The sequence below is a fragment of the Typopeltis vanoorti genome, chromosome 6 (genome assembly GCF_054136105.1).
Source record: "Typopeltis vanoorti isolate ZY-2024b chromosome 6, IOZ_Tvanoo_1.0, whole genome shotgun sequence".
NCBI classification, from domain to species: Eukaryota; Metazoa; Arthropoda; class Arachnida; order Uropygi; family Thelyphonidae; genus Typopeltis; species Typopeltis vanoorti.
Window position 1 is genome coordinate 29,960,104 of NC_143554.1, and position 23,479 is coordinate 29,983,582.

The 23,479-nt window shown below is 35.4% G+C and overlaps 1 protein-coding gene across 2 annotated transcripts in view; it reads right to left on the reverse strand.

Annotated features, from left to right (window-relative positions):
• The window catches only part of LOC150105356 (YEATS domain-containing protein 4-like), a 163,516-nt gene that overhangs the window by 129,437 nt on the left and 10,600 nt on the right, over positions 1–23,479 (reverse strand). Inside the window, exon 1 of one of the 2 annotated variants that reach the window (XM_090394735.1) lies at positions 3,560–3,625. The exons of the other annotated variant lie outside the window; for it this stretch is intronic. The gene's annotated coding sequence lies outside the window, so the exon portion shown is untranslated. Of the gene's footprint in view, positions 1–3,559; positions 3,626–23,479 lie in introns of those variants that run through there. 2 annotated transcript variants of the gene reach the window in all.

The following is a 23,479-nucleotide window of genomic DNA, read 5'->3' on the forward strand; positions in this document are numbered from 1 at the left end:
GTTAGGAAAGGAGAAACTTTTTTACATTTGAGTTAAAAGTCTGTATGTTATATTCCTTGGGGAATACGTTGGGGGAAGACTGTTCCACAGTACAGCAGTAACAGGGATGGAGGAGGAGGATGAAAAGAAACTTGTTCTGTGGGTTTCAAGGTGTACTGTGAAAGGAGGTTGGGTGGAAGCTGTACGTGTTCCAATGGGCTTAGTACAGAGTGGGGAAATTATTGATACAGATGAACATTTCCCATGGAAATTTTTATAGAATATACATGCAGAGACCAAACGTCTATGTGACAGTGAGGGGAGCAAGTTGGTAAGAGATGGGTCATTTATCAGTCTAATTGCTCTCTTGTATTGAGTCAAGAATTTTGAGGGAGCTTTTAGGAGCCCCACCCGAAATGTAAGAGCAGTATTCAATAGCTGGGTGGATTTGTAATTTGTATAAGGTTACAGCTATTTAGAGGTGAAGTAACGTCTTGAGCAAAAGAGAAAACCTAGTTTTTTGGAAGCTGTGGATGCAATGGTTGTGATGTGTTTATGCCAGGAGAGGCTTGATGTCATCTTGTCTGGGAATTTGAGTGTTATCAAAAATAATACTGGGGGGAAAATGGTTCTTTTTTGTGAGAGATAAGACAGAACTGGGTTTTACTAGCATTGAAGTTGATGATGAATCATTTATCTGAGAGCCCCGTTGGAGGATGGCTTCAAGGTCAGAATTAAGGACAGTGGTGATGGATGCTCTGTGGGTTGAAATGAGTTGTGTAGGGTAGGGTTTGTCAAATGAAAGGGAGGAATGCAATGTGCTGTCATCTGCAAAACTGTGTATTGGGTTGGAGGTTGTAGGTCATTGTTATACAGAAGGAAGGTAAGTGAGAGAACTGAACCTTGTGGGACCTCCCCCCCCACACACACCATTAGTTGGATGGTGAGAGGACATGGAGCAGTCTACTATCACACATTGTGCATCCAGACAGGAAGCTGGCAATCTATTTGCAAAAGTCCTGAGACAGTGTAAATGATGGGAGTTTGCTTAGTGTCAGACCCAGTCAAAGGCTTTAAAGATATCAAGTGCAACTACATCTACTATCAAGTGCTGCTCTGTATGATTTCAAAACATTCTGTCCAATTCTGCAACTGAAATAAATTCTGAAATGGCTAAAAAATCTGCTATGGATTCCTTGAATATTCATAAAATCTATCTAGTGGATTTAGGAATGACATTCACATAAAAGGGACACAGCAAATCTACAAGATGTTTGTCCATAAAATCTGTCGAACTCCTAGGTAATTTCAAAATCACACGTGTACCACAGTCAAAACCATGTGTCGCAAAGATTACAAAAAATATAAACGTATCACTACCCACAATCCCATCAATCAAATTCATAATCTGTTACTTTTTCCAAAGGACAAACTTACTAAAGATGCTACCTGGAATATACAAAGTAACAGGTTCATGCAACTTGTCTTACTACAGGGACAAACAGGAAAATAAGTGAAAGATATTTTTGATAATCAAGACCACATCCAGCTCATAAAATCTTGCAAATCTGGCCTAGCATAACATGGGAATGAGATATCATAAACAAAGAAACATTTATTTAATGAACACGCCGAATCCCTACTTCATCGACTGAGCTTCTTAATGACTGTGAATGACATGCCTTCACTGTGGTAAATTGTTATCCTCAACTATATTAAATAAATTGTATTAAGTTTAATTTTTTAAATTCAAATTATTTTAAGTTTAGTTTCAACCAGACTATTTTCGGCAGTTTTTAACCCATGAACTTACAAATGCATGCACAGAGAGAGAGATTTCATTTTAACACATGTACTCTACTGTTTCTTTTATTCAAATTTCTCAGTTGTTCTCTGATCACATTCAAGATTACTCATAATATGCAAGATGAAATATCTAGAATAAATTAGTTTTTAGTATGGTGTTAGTCTATAAATTATGGATACTTCATAGGTCACATTACACAAGAAAATCTGACAGGTACTTAAGACATCTGAGAAAAATATCTAGAATGGCACTAAAACATATAACATTAAATGTATGCTAAATAATTTTGCATTTAGTCTCCACTTCAGTTATAGGACTTTTTAATGTTTCAATTCTTCAGGAGCTTCCATAGCTCGTTTGGTATTGATAACACCCTTCAGTTGGAACACCTTAATTCGAATCACTCTGGGATGGAAAGGACTTCTTAACTGAGAGCAAGTTAACCAGTCTAATATAGAGGGGGCACTGTTTTTTTTCCTCTCAGAAAAATGACATTCATATCTTGCAAAACATGCAAATTGGTCAAAAGACATGCAATTAATAGGCATAATACAAGGAGTTCATAGCCTCAAAAAATTGCTGATCAACATCAAAACAACAAATAATTCACTGTACATATTACTAATGCTGTTAGCAATATTCTGAAGTGTTTTTAATTTCCCTTATAGTATAACAAAAAAATTCTGGCAGATACATCAGAATTAGAAGTTCTTCTGTTGGAAGGTATTAATTATCCTTTCACAATTATTTAGTGGCATATAGTATGATCAATGAGATTTTTTTTTAAATAATTGGGTGTATATTACAGATTCAGTGCTTAATACATGCAATTTAATTAGTGCAAAATGCCTCTGGAAAGAAAACTGCTGACAAGCTACTGTTTAATTTATCTGTTAATGATATTACACATTGTTTGAAGTTGTTTCCACTGTTAAAAGTGTCTAGTTTCTTCAGGTAGATCAGTGATTGACAATTTTTGTGTCAACCACTGTTATAATGGTTACAACCCGCAGCCTTCACAATTTTTTACAATTGTGAAAATTTGTAATGTATCAGAATTCATCAGTATATGTGGTATGCGTAGAATATCGAAACTATGACCCAAGATTTTAAATGGTAATCGCACCCACAAAAGATTAAACCCTATGAGCATAATGAGTGAGCCAAGTCAAATAAATTAGGAACTTATTTTAGATAGCACAGCATTTCTAACCAGGAATAAGCAGGGTGATGTTATAGGGCAAAACTATCTACTACCTACAGCGACTTTCTGTCAAACAGAAAGCTGAAAAACTTAATTTCCAATGAGAGAACTTAAAGATGCGTTAACGAGAGCAACATAAACTCTTGTGCGTGTGTGAAGGCTTGGTGCAGAGGAATACAAACTTCGTAGCTAACTAATTAGCTTGTCATTCAATATAAAATAATTTATATAGCGTGTGCAGTATTCACATTCTGCATGCACTACACTACTTGAAACACATCATTTACATGTAACCCATTATTCCACTTCATTGGCGAACTCCTCGAGTTCTACTGTGTTGCACAGTACATTGAAGGCAAGAAGTTAAGCTAAACGGCCTTGATTCAATTTAGTCTTTTAAATATTGCCATTGAAATAAGTGTACTGCTTGAAATTGAGTATGACTTATTTTTTAAACATTTAACAACTTATTTTTCTACCCACTGCAAGGTGAAAGCTTCTCCCATTGCGGGAGGTGGTGGCTTAAATATTAGTATTTAAATGTATATCAACAATTCCGTTTAGCTTACCTCATTATAATCTTTTACAGATTCTTGGCTTTACTACAACCGTCAAACACAACAACAAAAACCGGCGTTTGTTACTTTCACGGTAATTATGAAACTTCTTAACAGATGTCGCCTTATTTCCTTTCGCACTAAATACAGAGTTGTAAATATTCAGAAAATATATTGTGATTTCCAACGGCAATTTAAATTTATGCAACTTTAGTAAAAAGCTCTTTATCCTAATTTAAAACAAGACTTTCTTTATTCACTCGATTCATATTAAAACGGAGAATTATTGATTCTTAGTTGTCATTTTTTTTAATTTCTACTTTTTCTTAATGTTTCTTTTTTTAAGGGGATGGGGGGGATGCTAAAACTGAATTTAAATTAAAAAAAATTCTTTCAGCCAGATTTATTAAAAGGAATACTACCACAACAAAATTTGAAGTATTCGTCAGGAGTTGGAAGGAAATATTGACACAGTATTTCGAGCCAGACAACTTTCTTTCTGATTTTTCTTTTTGAGGATTTCAAGGGACAATACATCGCAAAACGTTCCAGAATTATAGAAAGTTATACAATAGCTCTTGCTGAATAGAATAGAAGCGAATAAAATTATTATTATTACGTCACACCTCCGAAGAGTCCCATTCTCCACCAACTACAACGAAGCACAACTACACCATTGTCATCTACCGCCAATCACCACACTAGTATTTTCACCGACAATCACAAACATCCAAGCCCACGGCGAGATTCGAACCCGTAGCCTTGGTTGGAGAGCAGATACACTAATCACTCGGCTAACCAGACCGGTAAAAGGGGGGGGGGGGTTCCACTCGGTAACAGGCTCACCCTACCACCGAACAGAATCGCTCATTATCGATCTCAGTCAAAAAGCCACAGTTCATCCACACAAAAACCCGAACCGAAATTAAACTCAAAATATTCACTAAATATCTGCACTGATTGCAATTTGTACTCTTAATCTGTTTATTGAGACTAAAACCAGCAGAACAATTCGAAATTATGACAATACACATCTTTTCGATAGAATTTATTTGATTGGTGTTTAGAGGAAAAATTGTCTCCTAGATGTGAAAGAATCCACATTTTTCAAAAAACAAAGGAGTTTAGTTAATTCTTTAAAATTAACTAAACTCCAGAGGCCCTAAGACAGAGTTTCATTACCACGAAATGAGAAAGTGAGGAAAGTAGCATGGAATCCACCCGCTAGCACAAGAAGAACTGCAATGCAAGAAAATATTTTCCAAGAGAAATTTACGATGCACTTTTTGAAATTTTAAATAATGAAAATTTTAATAAAGAAACTCAGCATGAAGCACAAACATTATGTGCTAAACTAAAGGACTACAAATTTATTTGCTCTCTTATAATTTGGCATGATTTACTTAACAGAATAAACCCTGTGAGTAAAATGCTTCAAGACAAAAATATGAACATCACACTTGCTTTGTATTTTTACAAAAGTATCGATCAGATACAAATTTTAAAGAAGTTCTAAACACGGCAAAAGAACTGGGTGAAGAGGTGGATGGAGAACAAGAATTTAAAACTGGTACGGAAGTTCGACGATGAAAGAAGACCACAATTTGACCACGAGCTTCATGACGAAACACCACAATCGCCAGAAGATAAATTTAGAGTGAATGTGTTTTATACACTTCTAGACTTTGCAATTTGTTCGATAATAGAACGTTTTGAACAACTAAAAACATATTATGATAATTTCAATTTATTGTACAGATTACTACAAATTAATAATGAAGATTTTACGAAAAAATTGTGACGATTTAGAGATTCTCTTTAAGGACGGCGACAATAAAGACGTAAATGTAATAGAACTATATGACGAGTTATGTGGTTTCCGGGATATTTTTCGGAAGGATAATTTAAATATTCAAAACCCTTTCGATATTCTTAATTTTATTCTGTCCAATAATTTATCTTTCCCTAACTTTTCAATTGCTTTAAGAATACTATTAACCTTACCTGTTAGTGTAGCAAGCGGAGAACGTTCCTTTTCCAAGTTGAAATTGATTAAAACCTACTTAAGAACAAGTATGTCACAAAAAAAGCTTGTTAGTTTGGCGTTAATAGCTATTGAAAATGGCATATGTGCGGAATTAGACGTTAAGACCATTATTTCTAATTTTATGAATAGGAAATCAAAAACCCAAAAATTTTAATTTAAAAAAATTTCAAGTATATTTATGTAATTTAATTTATTTTCTGTTTTTCTGTAAAGATGTTATTTTTTGAATACTTATATTAAATGTTCTAATTATTTCTGAATTCTTTTTTATTTTCTCATCTATCTTGGGTTTCATTTATTTCCCTAAAAGATAGTTCCATTAATAAAAATTATTAAAAATATTTTACATGTTACTAAGAATTTAGTAACTTGTATTATGCAAGAATTTTTTAAACTTTACTTCAAATAAATTTTAACTTTAATTAAAATTCATTGGGCTAAATAGCCTCGCCTACTCCCGTATATGGGAATAAAAAGGCGTTAGCTGATTTTTTTTTTTTTTTAATTCATTTTAATTTTGTTAGCGATTCAGGTCGGTGAGAAGGCTATTAATCCCTGTATCATTATAACGATTAAAGTGAAGTGGCTTTATCTAAATTTGCTTTACCTTTTGAGAATTTTTTGAGTATTCGAGTTTTTAACGATTATCCTGCCTAGTCAACACCCCCGGTTCGTTACATTTAGCGAACCAACGTGTGGATGTTCTGTCAAAATTTATTTAAGAAATTTCAAATAATTTAAATTTTTATTATCGTAAAGAATCACACACGCCCGGATCGTTACAGGGATGCTTAGATGGAAATTGCACGCAGGCGGCAAAGACCCTACCGCCGGCTCTGGCCTTATCCATACAGTTCCTACAGGATTCAAGCACCTTTACTAAATAATTGTTATGATCGACTTAATGATCCTCATTCTATAAGGACCTTTAAGTCGATGAATGGAATCTTTCCTTCCTCATGCAAAAAGTGTATGAGAAAGGAACAACTTCTTTCTTGGGTGTTTTTCTGCGGATGGCTTGTTCACTGAGATCGTACTTGTATTCACACGTCATTCAATCAATACATCAGCAGTAATTCCCATAAAACGTATATGGGTAAGCATTTTGGTGACATTAATATGGCCATATATGTGCCAAACAGGCTTACAGGAACTAGTCGCGGTACAAAGGTAACGTGCATTTTCTTGCAATTTCTGGTAGAAAACATCTTCCATGATTTGTTCAAAGATGCACCCTTGTTGTAGAATACAAACATTTGGGTTATACATGATACTGCTCCACCACACTTCAATCATGAGACCGAAGGTATCATCATTAAACTATTTCTGAAAGAGAGAGAGAGATTGGCCAAAATGGAACAATCATAGCTTTCTTGGTGAACCGACCTAAATCCTTTAGATTTCTACATATGAGAGTCTTAATTTTTTTTTAAAGGAAGTGTTTTATATGTGTATATATATATATATTTATTTTCCCCCTTACGGATCTCACAGGTTCCTTTCCCAGGCCTCTGTATTTGGTGTTTCACTATGACACATACATGAAAAACTAAGTTTCTTTTTGTATTTTATTAAACAAGTATATATGCTGCATGTGTGTGTGTGTGTGTGTGTGTGTGTGTGTGTGCGTGCGCGTACAGAAAGTTGTTTTTTTTTTATCTCGGGTGTAATATACGTTAAGGGTATCGAGAAATTTTATGCTTGGTTTTAATCCTTTTCCCAAGTAATCAAAACAAAGTTTTGCGCGCGAAATGTATTCACATCAGACTAGGCTGACTATATTTCCTTGAGACAAAAACGGGACATTGGGATGGCAAAAACGGGATGGAGTTATGTAATATTCTGTATTCATGAAAAGACGATAAAAAGTTTTATTACGTAAACATATTGAGCTTACCATTATTCTTCTGTGACAGAACCCATACCAAAATTTAGGTAGACATAGAGGGTGGACAGTATTAAATGAATATTTCTCCGATAAGTGATCTTATGCAGCAAATTTTGGTCTTTCAACAGTTTGTCATAAAACTTCTCACACTCCATGACACAATTTTGTCTTACAGCTAACATAGCCTCACTGTCTCAAGATTTCTCCTTTGACCACATACTGTTCATAACAGAAAATATTCTCTCATCTTGCTGTACTTCCTGGAAGACAAAGAATAAACTCTATAATATGAAAAAAAGTTTTGAAAGTCTAGATGTTTTTTTTTGCTCATTTCAGAAAAAATCTGTACCTGCCCATCAGATACAGGAATGTTTTCTTATTCCATGTATCCAATTGCCTCGCAATTATAGATTTTATGAGGGTCCACTGATCCACAAACGATTATAGATTATGAATAATAATTTATGATTGACCAATATTAAAGTATATTTATAGTTTTATTAAAAACGGGACAAAATTGACATTTTTATTTAAACGACGGAACGGCCGGAAAATATGAAAAAGACGGTACGTATGGTTAGCCTACGTCAGACCTACTTGTACATAAAGGCTAATGACGTCGTATCAATTGCCTTAGTATGTATCCCATAATGCAAAGCACACCTCCTTTCAGGCGTGCGTGTATAATCCAATGCATATTGGGAAGGGCTACTACTACCCAGACCGGTTTCGACCTTTATTGAAGTCTCTTCATATATATATATATATATATATATATATATATATATATATATATATATATATATATACAGGGTGTTCGGGATAAATTTGACATATTTATAATTAATTATATTTTTCCGTAAGTTACATGTATTAACACACACTTCTCTTCATTTAAAAGTTTGGACCCTTCTTCATTCATATACAAGATGTCAGAAAGGATGGATAGCTGGAACCCACCTGAATCATGGAAGAGAATAACTTGTATCATGATGATTCGTGCCCGCCATCAAAATAAGGATATTACGACTGCTGCCCAATGCTCCCTGAATACAGTAAAACAATCAGGCATGAACTAGAGACTTGCAATGGTGACTACGAGGATGTAGCAAGAAGAAAGATCCCTAGCAGACGATCTGATTGCGTTCGTACAGCAGAATTCCTCGCAAATCTGCAGGAACAGGTATTGAAGAACCCTGGCATTGGAATTCGGGCTTTGTTCGTGGAGTTGCTAACTGTAGTCAAGCCCTGGATAACAAGGGTAGCCAATGGTAGGCCGTATGTATGGCAGCAGGATTCGGCCCCTTGCCACACCTCTGGGAAAAGTCAAAAATGGTTGTCTGAAAATTTCTACGACTTCACCAGTCCAAATGTTTGGCCTCCAAACTCCCCAGACCTTAACCCCATGGATTATTTTGTATGGGGCGCAGTTGAAAAAGACACCAATCGCACTTCCAGTAATACAAAAGCCCAGTTAATGGATAAAATTAAAACAGTTTTTGCGGCCCTTCCCAGGGAGACTGTAGCATCAGCTTGTTCGAGGTTCCGAAGCAGAATTGAAGCTGTGATCGATGCTAATGGTGGTTATTTTGAGTAAATCTTGTTGATAGTATTGTAATTAACTCTGCCTGTAATGTTTTTTTGTCAATTCATTAAATTTAATAGATACAAAGAAGATTTTCTTTTTCCTTACGAAACTGTCAAATTTATCCCGAACACCCTGTATATAATATTAATCCAAGCTTAATTTGCTTCCTCATCCTTAAATAAAAGGCTGATTATATTCCACTAATTCGAGTCCTACCCAAGGACCTATGAGTTGTGGAAATACCTTCTGAATATAAATGCTGTGCCGAAGAAAGCGACCTTTTGCATCTGCCCGGTTTTTAATTCATCTAACTCATAGGTTCACAAACTTTTTCAGACCACCTCCCACTTTGCAAGACATAAATTTTGTAACGCCCCTCATTATAAGTTTTCCGCGTTTTTACTCGTAATATTAAATTATATAAAATTGGGTTTATTTTTGTACAAATCAATTAGAAAAGTGGTTTTATATATTATATATATATTTTGAAATGAAATATACCGAACATATTTGGTACTGCAAACATAACCTATTATACACACATATATACATTCTCTATTTTCTCATTGACATCTATTTCTATCTGACATGGTAAATTTTCAAATGATTAAATAATTGCAATAGAAAATTGATAAAAAAATTGATCGTGTAAGACGGGCATAAGATGAATTAAAATGCAATATTTAAATTTTAAATGATTATCTAATCGCAAAATCACGAAAATAATTAATTTTTAAATATATATTATTAATTTCTTCTATAAAGAGTCACCAACCCCCTAGACTGCCTGAACGCCCTCAAATGCTTCTCATCCCACTATAGCCCCCCAAGAAGGCTACAGCGCCCAGTGGGGGCGGTACCGCCCACTTTGGGAACCTATGATTTCTAACTCGAGTGTTTCTAGATGTCTTTTCAATGTTTTGGGGATAACACCTAAAGCACCTATTATTAACAACTTTCGTATTATTTTGCCAAGTTCGTTCAACTTCGACTTGCAACTCACGGTACTTTATAAATTTTTCAGTTTCTTTTTCATCAATTCGGCTATCTCCTGGTACTGACATTTCGATAAACTGAACACCCTTGTTTTTACTTTTGTCAACCACTGTTATATCAGGTATATTACATTCCAAGCTTTTGTCAGTCTGAATTTTGAAATGCCAGAGTATTTTAGCTTTTGTATTCTCAATCACTTTTTGGTCAGTTTCATGCTTCCATTAGTCTTTAGACAATTTAAACCCGTACTTTTTACATAAATGACAGAAATTATCTAAGCTACATTATCGTGCCTTTTACGGTGCTCAATTTGTGCGATTTTGGTGCAACCAGTAATAATGTGGTCTACTGTTTCTTCCTTCTCTTTGCATAATGTGCATTTACACTCTTCTTGAATTTTTTTGCATTTTTGACTTCATAACATTGATTTTAATGGCCTTTTCTTGTGCAGCAAAAATTACCGACTCTATTTCTTTCTTTAATGCTCCATTTCTCAACCATTGCCAGGTCAAGTTGCTGTCAGCGCTGTACTCTATGTTGTAACAGTACTTTCCATGCAATGCCTTATTTTTCCATCTTTCAGTTCTCACTTTTACTTAGTGTACTCCAATTTTGTCTCCCTGGGTTTAAATAAACCCTCTTTCCTTACTTCAATTAAAAACATTTACCGTTGTTTGCTGCAGATAATTATTCAGGTTTCGTTTTGCTTCAACAACTTGTTTTACTTGTAATAATCCTCTGCCTCCTTTTTTGAGTGATAGGTAGAGCCTATCAATGTCACTCATTGAGGATTGATGACTATCAATGAGGATTGAGGGCATGGTGCATTTTCATTAATTTTCGAGTTTTTCGGTCTAAATTCTCTGCCTCTTGTTGGGTCCAATCAATAATGCCTGCTGAATATCTCAGAACTGGTATGGCCCAGGTTTTAATTACTTTTATCAAATTTCCAGTGTTATGCATTGAATTAAGAAGTTTTTTTAGCCGCCTTATATATTCTGCTCTAGTTTTTTCTTTGATCTTAATTGTACACTTTCTGGTGTTTCTAAAATTCTCAAATATTTGTAGCTATCTTCGAATTTTATTGTATTGGTTTGATATATATATATATCGTCATATCTCCATGCGACCCGAGGGCACAAGAGGTCTGACATACGTCAGTTTACAGGCCGAAGTTAACCCTGTGAAAATGGCCAATTCTCAGCAGGATGCCAGCAACATCGAACAATTGATACCCTTCCAACTAGTAACCGCGCTCAGACTTGCTTAACTTTTTTTGGGTTAGCTATTAGAGACTCTTCTGTACTGTCAGGTGTCTTCTCCCTCTAGGAGATTGACTACCACGTGTCTCCATCATGTCCTATTCTGCGCCTCTCTGCTGCATTCCTAATATGAGAGATAGGTCCAGTCTTCTATATTTTTCATCCACTCCAGTCTTTGTCTTCCTCTCCTTCTCTTTCTCTCAACAGTTCCGTCGAGGTGTCCTTTGTAAGCATTTATGTCTCACAATATATCCGAAATACTGACTTTTTTCTTTTTAATTTCTTTTATCAGGCTCCTGTTTACGCTTACAATCTCTAACACCTCTTCGTTTATCTTTTTGTCTTTCCATGATATTCTCATAATTCTTCGCAGCATCCACATTTCAAAGGCCTCCAGTTTTTTCACACTCAGATTGAAGAGTGTACATGTCTCTACTCTGTATAATAATGTGGGCCATATGTAATATTTGGAGAATGTTAGTCTTGTTTTCAGATTTAATTCTCTATATGTCGATAAATTTTTCATATTGTTGAAAGTTGCCCTTGCAATTTCAATCCTTTTTCTGATTTCATCTTCTGTCCTGCCTTTCTCCGTGATCAAATGTCCGAGGTATGTGTATGTTTGCATCTGCTCTAATTTGTTTCCTTTTATATTGATGCATAATTTTGGTATTTCCTTTTCTCTTGAAATTATCATGACTTTTGTCTTTTTAAAGTTGAAATTGAGGCCATACTGTTCGCTTTAGGGTTTGCTTATAGAGCAAACCCTCAAGAATAGTCTTGAAGTCATATTTGTTTTCAGCTATAACAGTGTTGTATGCATATCTTAGGTTGTTAATATTTTTGTCCCCTACAGTGATTCCTTTGAGGTTACTAATTTTATTAAATATTTCTTCTGTGTACATGTTAAAGAGAATCGGAAACAAGATACAGCATTGTCTCACACCTTTCTGAACTGGGAATTCTTCTGAGTGCTCTCTATTTATTCTTAAAGATGCAGTCTGTTCCCTGTAAAAATTAGTTATTAGTCTAATGTCTTTTCCGTTCATGCCTATTTTTGAAAGGATTTCAATTAATTGCTCATGTTGAACATTGTCGAATGCCTTTGTGTAATCTATGAAACAGAGGTATACATATTTTTGTTTTTCTAGATATCTTTCTATGATAGTTCTGACATTGAAAATACCTTCTCTTGTACGTGCGTTTTCCTTGAAGCCACTTTGTGTATCATTTATGTCTATATTTATTTTTCTTTTATTTTTTTCAAGAATAACATATAAGAAGACTCTTGATACTTTGATGAGGCCAGTTGTCCTGAACTCTTCATATCTTGTAGCTTTTGTTTTTCTTCGGAATTGGAACGAAAATTGAGTGACTAATATCTTTGGGTAGAAATCCAGTTTCTTAAATCTTATTGCAAAAATTTGTTAGAAATTTCAGTCCTACTTCATCGACAGCCCTCAATCATTCTGCCAAGATGTTATCTATTCCCGCAGCTTTATGTGGTTTTAGTTTTCCGACGGCGTTTTAAACTTCACAAAGTAAAATGGGTGGTCATTCTAAATCAGTCTGTTCGAGAATATTATTTCTTTGTTGCTCGTATAATTTCTTTGTGTATTCAATCCATCTCTCCATGATTTCTTTTTTTATACATTAGAATATAGTCTCTTGAGTCTCTAATGACACTTGCATGATTTCTTGTATTTGTCTTGCTTGTCATTTCTCTGATCTTATCATACATTTCTCTGCTTCTATGTTTCCTATGAAGGGTTTCTATGTCTGTGCATTGATTCTTAATCCATTCCTCTTTGGCTTTCCTGCATTCTGTTTCTTTATTCATGATTTTATATTCAGTTTGCTCTTTAACTTTTTTCTTTGTTTCATCAACTTTAATATTTTTTCATTTATCCAAGGTTTATTCCCTTTCCTTTTTAATTTTGGGAGTGTATTTTTGTCTGCTTGATTGATGCTATTCTTGAATGCTTGCAGTTTATGTTTCATCATTTGGTGTTCTATTTTCCATGTGAGTTGTGGTACCCGACTTGTTAAGGGATTTTAGGAATTCTTTTATAAAGCGGTCTTTAATATCTTGGTTGTTAAGTGAGTCAGAATTATAAGTTTCTCCTATTAATTGTTTGGCTTGGTATCTTAAGTTTTATTTGGATTTTTTGCAATCACTGAGTTGTGGTTCGATCCTATGTCTGCTTCAGGATGTGTTTTTATTTGTGTTATTGCATTTCGGAATCTTTTGCTTATTATTATATAGTCAATTTGGTTTCTATAGATGTCCCCAAGGCTCTTCCACGTATATAGACTTCTGGGAGGATTTTTAAATAGTGTGTTGGCAATTATTAGGTCATTGGTTTCACAGAATTGAATTAATCTTTCACCTCTTTCATTACTAGTTCCAAACCCTTGGTTTCCCATGCAAAATGAGATTTTTTCTGAGCCCACTTTTGCATTTATGTTGCCCACCATTATAATTATAACACCTGACAATAGAGATTGCAGTTTGGATGTCTTCATAAAATTGTTCCAACTCTTCATTCGGGTGGTCTTGGGTTGGTACATATGCTTCGATAATATACAAGTTGAATGGTTGTGCAGTGATTTTGGCTGTTAGGATTCTCTCATTTATGAGCTAATAACCATGTAGAGATTTTGCAGTTCTATTACTTAGGAAAAGTGCTACTGCGTTAAGGTATAAATCACTGCCAGAGTAGATTATAGTGTGATTTTTTATCGTTATTATTCCTATATCTGTTCAACTTACTTCATTGATACCTGAAATATCAGCCTTCATCACTTTTAATTCCTGGATTAACTTGTCTAATTTGCCTGCCTTATAGAGTGTTCTGACGTTCCATGTTATTATTTTCAAGAGATTGCTCCTGATTTTCAGACAAGGGACATCTGAGAATATCCTCCCTGGAGGGTTTGGGATATCATCTTCATACACTACCTTAGTAGTTCTTGTCTTACAATTACTGGTTTAAAGCTCTTCTTCCCTGTAGCTATAAGAGCTGATGGTTGCAGGGGTCTCTAACTTCATATTGTGATATGGTGTGTTTCATGGTTGACAGCAGATAAATACGTGGTGAGGCTCCAATCTCTTCCACGACGGCTGGCCACAAGTTGATGCCATTGATCAGTCAATGTTGATTCTTCTGCCATCTTAGCCATTCCAGACTTTCGCACATAAAGGTTGACATTCCCTATTTACAGCATTCTATTTTGCTCCCAGTTATATATATATATATATATATATATATTTATATATATAACTGGGTATTACAGGTAAAAATGCTGAAGAGAATACAAAATACATCTGATCGTGCTACAACGCGTATTAATCCAGACAAAAGTTGTTGTGAACAAATGTTCTCATATTTTAGCAGATGCGGAAAAAGATATTTTAAGTAAAGGTCTCAATTTCATTCCCTCACCAAAATTTATCCCTAAAGAATCTCTTCTTACAAAAATAGAAAAAGCAAGTTCTCTCATTCCTAATCATTTAGCGAAATTTCTCCGTATTGAATCGATTTTCATTATCACTAATGCTAAACCTCCCACAGATAATATTTCTCCTGCTGAGAGACAAGCTCTAAAAAAACTTAAAAAGAATAATAACATTGATATTTTTCCTGCAGATAAAGGCAATTCCACGGTCGTCCTCAACTCTGAAGATTATCACAGCAAAATTCTTCAATTACTTGGAGACAACATGACTTATTCAATTCTTCAGGAAGATCCTACAAGAGAATTACAAAACCGTACAAAGAATTTGTTAAAGACTATGAGTGAACTTCCTCATAATATTCGCCTTTCTTTACGCTCTCTACATCCTCTTATACCACGCATCTATGAAGTTCCAAAGATGCATAAGGAAAACACCCCTCTTCGCCCAATCGTGGAAGGAATTGATTCACCTGCTTACAATCTTTCAAAATATCTAGCAAAGCACCTAAAATGTTTCCTCCAATAAATCCTCATCATTCATCAAAAACACCACAGACTTTGTTTCTCATATCAAAGATATTTCCATTAATGAAAATGACACTATAGCAAGTTTTGACATTGTCTCTTTATTTACTAACGTTCCTACAGACGAAGTACTTACGTTACTAAAGGAAAAATTATCAAAAAGAAAATGTTTGCTTTATTAAAACATTGCATTCATTCTGGTTACTTTAGATATCGGGACTCCATTTACCAACAAAAACAAGGCCTGGCAATGGGCAACCCATTGTCTCCAGTTCTAGCTAACATTTTCCTAGAAGATTTTGAAACGAAAGCTATTTCTTCCTTCTCATTTAAACCTATATTATGAAAACGTTATGTTGATGATATTTTCATTATATGGAGTCACGGACGCACATCTCTCATAGATTTTCTTCATCATCTTAACAACCAACATCCTAATATAAAATTTACTGCTGATCTAGAACAAAATAACTCCTTACCTTTCCCGGATGTAATGATTACAAGATGCTCTGAAAGATTAAAAATCTCTATATACAGGAAACTTACTCATACCAGTAGATATCTACACAGTCATTCTCATCATTTCTCACCACAGAAGCTTGGACCTATATCTACCTTAGGACACAAAGCACACTCTCTTTTGAATAAATCAGATGAACTACAAAAAGAAATAAATCACCTCTCTCTTATCTTTAAACAAAATGGATACTCCGAAAAAACGATTAAGAAATTTCTTCTGGATCCTCCTAGACAGTGCACCACAGAAACTAATAATAATTTTAAAGGTAGAATCTCCATCCCCCATACATTAGCACAGTCTCTAACAAATTGGCTAAGGTCCTTAAAAAATACATCAAAACGCTCTTCACCACTCTTCCAAAAATCCATTCTCTTATCAGCCATCCAAAACCTATTCATCACAACCTAAAATATCCAGGTATATACAAATTATGGTGCGATTGCAATATCCCTTATTTTGGTGAAACCAACAAATCTATTGAACAACGTATAGAGGATCATAAGAGAGACATCTCCTATAAAAGGTCACGTGCAACTGCGTTGTCCAGTCATGTTCTTTTTTCAAACAATCCTAATGATAATCTCCGAAGTCACTCCGTTTGCTGCGATAAATCAGAAAATATTTTTTGCTGTGGTGATGAGTTCGAAAGAAATTTGTAGAATCCAGGGAAATCATTCTGAATCCTGAACACTTAAACAGCAATTTAAGTTATAACATCCCAGATACCCATACTGCAGTTATTCGATATTGGCGTTCACGAGAGCCTGCACGCACACACGCAATAAACAATAGCGCCCAGTTAGAACAACTTAAAAAATACAACGTTTTATGTTTCAATTATGTGTTGCAATTTTTACCTGTAATTCCCAGTTTTTTAGATACTTCAATGCTTATTACCATACTCTTCTTTTACTGAATACCTGTTGAAGGCTGTTATAAGCTGAAACTAGTTGTATTATTCTCATTAAAACTTTATAAGTTACCTCGGTTTTAAGTCATTAAATCTATTTTTTAAAAATGTATCACAACAACGGAGTAGAAGTCTATGATTACACACACACACACACACACACACACACACACACACACACACACACACACACACACACACACACACACACACACACACACATATATATATATATATATAAGCTATTTCTGATTGGCTACCAGTGGAGATTGAACTGCCCATTCAGTCTCCACTGGTAGAGACTGAATGGGCAGACTGAAAGCTCCGATCACTTTCCTTAGTATTTTCCCCTAATGCAAAGCACAACCGCTTGTGGAGACGTATCATGTTATGCATTAAAGGCAAGGGCCACTACGCAGATCGGTTTTGATCTTTATTGAGGTCTCGTCGGTGGGAGCTAGACCTAAAATCGGGGCTTACTGCACCTTTACCGCGAGTTGCTTCAGACTTGCACTACGTGCAGGTGCAAACTTGACTTACTTGTCTGTTTGCTTACTTGGGAAAAAGGATTAAAACATAGCTTATAAAATTGCTTGGTATGTTTAATACAGTATATACCCAAGGGAAAAAACTTTCCACACACACACACACACACACACACACACACACACACACACACACACACACACACACACACACACACACACACACACACACACACACACACACACACACACACACACACACACACACACACACACACACACGCCGAATTTGGCAAAAGAATAAAAAAGTTATTACCATAATAATAGTTGCTTTAGGCAGCAACTTTTGAGCAAGAAAATTTGTGCAGCAACAAATTTTCTTGCTCAGATTCACACAAGAGAATTAGAACTTATATCTGTGTATCCAACATGTGTCTAACTTCAGTGCAAAGTGAAAACAAATACCCAAAATATTAACAGTGTTCTTCATAAAATTCAGCTTACCAGTATTGAAGCAGGAAACAGGTATATGAAACATTTCACCGTTTTTACTTGACGACTGTCAATTCCACACAAAAAAATAACTTTTTATCAAATATTCCCTCAAAAACCCAAAATTTAGAAGAGTGAAGATACTGTATTTCTAATGTATGATATAGCTTAGTATACATCTAATATGAAATAATATCAGTTTTAATGGCAAACTGAAAATTTTGAATAATAATTTCGGTTGTTTTGAAAATGACCACTGGACTCCTGAAATAATATACTGTATCTGATGCCACTAAGTGCAATCCAGTAATTCACATTCAAAAATTGATAGATGATGAACAATATGTTTAGCATGTGAACTTCTTCCTCTTCTGCAGCTTCTCCCACTTAAGTGGGGTCACTGTTGATGATGAGTCTCCATCACATCCTGCTGTCTTGGGCTATCACCACATCCAAGTTCTTCATCCTCAAGTCCTCTTCTACCAGTTCCCTCCATCTCTTCTTTGGCCGCCCACGCTTCCTCCTTCCTTGCACATGCATCTGCATGACCCTTGTTACCACATATTCGTCCTTCCTCCTCATCACATGACCAAACCATCTCAACCTTGCCTCCTGTATCTTCGCTCCTAAGTTCGTAACTTTCACTGTTCCCCTCACATAGTCATTTCTCAGACGATCCTTTCTGGTCACACTACACATCCACCTAAGCATTCTCATCTCTGCTACTTCCATCCTGCTGATGTTATTTTTCCTCAGGGCCACAGTTTCTACAGCATACGTCATAGCTGGCCTCACTACTGTCCCATAGATTTTGCCTTTCAGATTGATTGGCACCCTCTTATCGTATAACACTCCAGCCATCTACCTCCAGTTCCTCCAACCTGCTTGTATCCTGCATCCCACTTCCTTCTCAGCTCCTCCATCTTCTTCCACTGTTGAACCAAAGTATCTAAAGTCCCTCACCTTCCTGATGGCATTTTCTTCCAGCTCCAGATCTGTCTCCTGGCCGCCGCCCACTGTGTAACACATCTGCTCAGTCTCATACCTCTATCTTCCAGTACTTTTCTCCATCTTTCCAGTTTAGTTCCAGCTTCTTCTCTTAAATCTGCACACAGCAAGATGTCATATGCATACAACATTGTCCAAGGTGCATCTTCTCTCACCTCCTCCGTCATACCCATCTTCTCTGTGAGTCCTTGCATTTTCCTCATTCAAAATTCCTCCATCACAATGTTAAACAGAAACGGACTTAATGCTGACCCTTGATGCAAGCCAACTGTTACTTGAAAACTTTCTGTCTGTCCCAGACAGGTCCGAACACTTGTCTTCACATTTCTGTACATCTCCCGCACCAACCTGACATATTTCTCCTCCATCAGACACCTCCAGATTTCTTGCCTTGGCACTCTATCGTATGCTTTCTACAGATCAATAAATGCCGGATGTAGCTCCCGTTGTTTCTCTCGAAACTTTTCCATCATCTGCCGTAACCCAAAGATAGCATCTGTTTTTGATCTACCAAGCATGAAGTCAAATTGTTCCTTTGCAATCTCCACCTCCTTCCTCAATCTTCCATCAAGAACCCTTTCTAGGATTTTCATTGTGTGGGACATCAACTTTATTCCTCTGTAATTTTTACAGTCTTGTGAATCCCCTTTACCCTTGTAGATGGGAACAAGAATACTCTCTCCCTCCATTCCTCGGGTATCTTTTCCTGTTGGCAAACTTTCATGAACAGGTCCCACAGCAGGTCAATTCCCTCTTCCCCCAGTGCCTTCCATGCCTCCACTGGAGTCCCATCGGGGCCCACCGATTTTCCATTTCCCATCCTCTTCATGGCCTCCGTCACTTCCACTCTACTGATGTTCTGCGCCATCTCCTCAGAAGGCTACCCATCTTCTCTGTGAGTCTTTGCATTTTCCTCATTCAAAATTCCTTCAAAGTATATTCTCCATCTGTTTCTTATGGCCACATCCGTCTATAATACTCTTCCTTCAGCGTCTTTGATCTGCCTCACATGTAAGATTTCCTTTACTGCTTTATTTCTACATTTCGCTAGTTGGTAAATTTTTTTCTGTTCTTCCTTTGTTTCTAATTGATTATACAGATCTTGATATGCCATGGCCTTCGCCTGTGCCACAACTCTCTTGGCTTCTTGCTTTCTCTCTCTGTACACCTCTCTGTCCTCCTCCACTTTTGACTCATCCCACTTCTGCTTTGTCTTCCTCTTAGCTGTCGCTGCAACTTGTACATTATTATTCCACCACCAACTCTCCTTCTGCTCTCTAATCTTTCCAGATGTCTCACCAAGCACCTCGATTGCACTGCTCAGGATTACTTCATGTGAACTACGAGTGCAAAAATCATGATTAAAAAATGTGGAATTTGTAAAGATAATTTCTTTTCTACGCCCGATAATAGTATAGTAAGTCCTGAAGAAATGATGTTTGCTTTCTTCTGAAATTTGTTTCTGACAGCCGTAATTTTTTTTTTAATGCTGAATGCTGTACTGGGATGAGGTTCGACTCAGTGATCGAGCTCAGGGCAGAGATTCATGACAAATACAGAGCTGAGCTACTTACTTGAAAAGGAGTAACCTTCTTAAGTCACTCACAAGTTTTTTGGAAATGGGAAATTTCAACGAACTTATTGCCCGTCCACAACGAGTCCAAGGACTCATTGAAGGTGTTACGTAATAATAATTAATATACTGGAATAATAATAATAATAATAATAATAATAATAATAATAATAATAATAATAATAATAATAATAATATTTTCCCCTTCTCTCATTTTTTTATTATTGATTTCTGAAATACAGTATTTACACAATTACAATAATCACCTTCAAAAATTCAGCACTAAGTGCTGCATGTGTCTTATTTTCTACATTGCATTTCAATTAAAATTTTGATAATAATATTTTTTGTATCTATATTTATAATACGTAATTTTTGAATAATGGATAATAATAATAATATGATAATGGCTCAGATAAATTACATACATATGCCTATTACAGGCAATTATTTGCATGCTTACACATTATCTATGAAATAACAATTTTTCTATTTTCATCGTACAGAATATTTACATATTTACAATTAATGCATATTACACTTGATGCTCTGTACATTATACTCTACTCAGTTTAAGGTACATTATTTCTTTTCAATATTTTTTTTTTCTTTGGATACAAATTCATATACTTTTTTTATATCAGTATCTTCATTATTATTATACACCGTACTGACTGTTTTGTTACATAATTTGCAGTCATTATGAGGATTACGTGTGGATGAGTGAGGCTAATTAATCCCACCTTCTTCGAATCTTGGGTTCGCTTTTATGAAGAGAATGGGATTAGCCTTCACTATTTATGTTGTTGTTACTGTTTATGGATGGGATGTAGGCATTGGATGATGGTGATTTGTGATGTGTATATTAGTGTTAATGGTATATTAATTTTGTTGGTGATATATGTGAAGATATGCAGCAATAACTTTTGTCGAAGCTTTGTGACCAATTATTCTCAATTCAGCTCATTCAAATCAAAGCTGCATTGTTCGATTATGTTCGATTTTGTGATGGATTATCAGCAGTTGAAGAGTTATTGTTTTGTAAACCAATAGAAAGGAGAGCCACAGCACCTGAATTGTTCAAAATATTGGGCGATTTTACATGCAAGGCAAACATACAGTGGAAAAATTGTTTAGAAAAATATTTCAACATAATTCTACTCGAGTTATGCTAGAAGGTTTAAAAGTTTACAAATCCTTGTGAGGGAAAAATCCCCACAATGTATTTGGACACATTGCATAATTCATAGAGAAGCTCTTGCTGAAAAGGAAATGAGTCCTGGTTGTCCTGGAAATGAGTCCTGTTAACATTTTGTTAACAACAGTTATAGCCGGAGTGAATTATATAAAAATGAGACCCTTAAAATCTTAAATTAGATTGTTTTCTGAACTTTGCAAATGCATGGCTGGAGCGAAACATTCAGCGTTACTATTTTACTGCGAGACAAGATGGTTATCACAGGGAAAATGTTGACAACGTGTTTACGAATTAAGAGACGAAATAGCAATCTTCTTGGAAGAGGAAAATCACGAAGAAGCAGAGAAGTTTAGAGACCACTTATTTGGGATGAAGTTGTGCTACTTGGTGGAGATATTCGAGAAACTAAATATATTAAACCTGCAACTCCAAGGGAAAAAATACACATATTTTAGAGATGAGTGACAAAGTGAATGCTTTTTTTGTAAAAAACTAAAAGGTAGTTTATTCATAACTAAAGTTATGAATTTTTGTTGCTTTACCAAAAAGGAAAAGTAAGAAAATTAGAAGTGTTTGCAAATGTGGATGAATTTATTTGAACGTACAAGGCAGAAGAGCAACACATCAAAGTTTTATTTGCAACTATTGAAAATCATTTAAAATTTCCGAATTATGTTGAATTTTTTCTTGACAATTATTCATAAGACTATTACACTTTTTTTATATAATCTTTGTCAAGTAGCTTTATTTTATCCTCCTACATGTTTCGCCAATCTTTTTCTATTGGCATCCTCAGGGAATACAAACTAGTAAGCTAAAATGAAGGTTACAGACTAGGTTCTAATTGATGGTTCTAATGATGGTTCTAATTCATACAAAAAATTGGTATTGTGCGTGACAATGTGCGTGTCTCGTTAACGTGATTTATTCGTTATGGCTCATGACGTAATTGTTATGAAAGTTCATTTCTTTGATGTTTAATGATCTGATAAAAGTTTTCCAAATTTCTGGTAAAATTAGACCTTGATTCTTGTTTAGGTTTTCAGTTTTACGGGCGACTATAGCTGCTTCTTTAAAGGTTCTTGAATGGTAGTTATCTTCTATGTATGGCATAAGACTCTTATCCCACTCAATGTGATGGTTTTAGTAGAGGCAAAGTGGCATGAAAGGCCTGAAATGTCTTGTCTGTTATTTCTGACATATCCTATGTGTTCTTTCTTTCTCGTTTCAAAGCTTCTAGAGGTCTGACCTACGTAACTAATACCACATAAGCAAGGTATATTATATACTCCAGGGTACTTGTAGAATGGGTGAGGATCTTTCGGTGATCTTAAAAATTTCCGAATAGTGTTGATTGGTTTGAATGCCACTCTGATCTTATGTGGTTTTAAAAGGTTAGCTCATTTTTTGGAAAGGTTGCTGACAAAAGGAATCGTAATTGTACTGATGTATTGGACGTCATCACGTTGTTGATGTGGTATATCAGTAAAGAGAATCTTGTTATAGAGTCTTTTTGGGTAACCATTTAAAGAAAGTTCTCTGGATATTGTGGTTAATTCCGTTAGTAGGTCATCCTTGTCTGTCGTATACTGTATAGCTCTTTTCTTGAGACTATGGATAATGCTAAGTTTCTGAGCTATGTGATGAGCTGAGTTGAAATGGAGGTAACGTCCAGTATTTGTAGGTTTTCTGTATACAGATAGGTTGATACTATTATTGGATTGTTTCTTTATTAAAATGTCAAGGAATGACAGTTTTTATCTTTTTCCATTTCTAATGTGAATTTGATGGTATTGTGGAAACTATTGATTTGGTTGAGGTAATTCATTAGTTCTTCTTTCGTATGATCCCAAATGATAAAGATGTCATCTACATATCTGTACCAAATTTTCGGTTTTGGAATGATCTGGGTTAAGATTTTTTTCTCTAGATCTTCCATGAATAAGTCAGCACAAGGAGGTGATAGGGGGGGCTACCCATA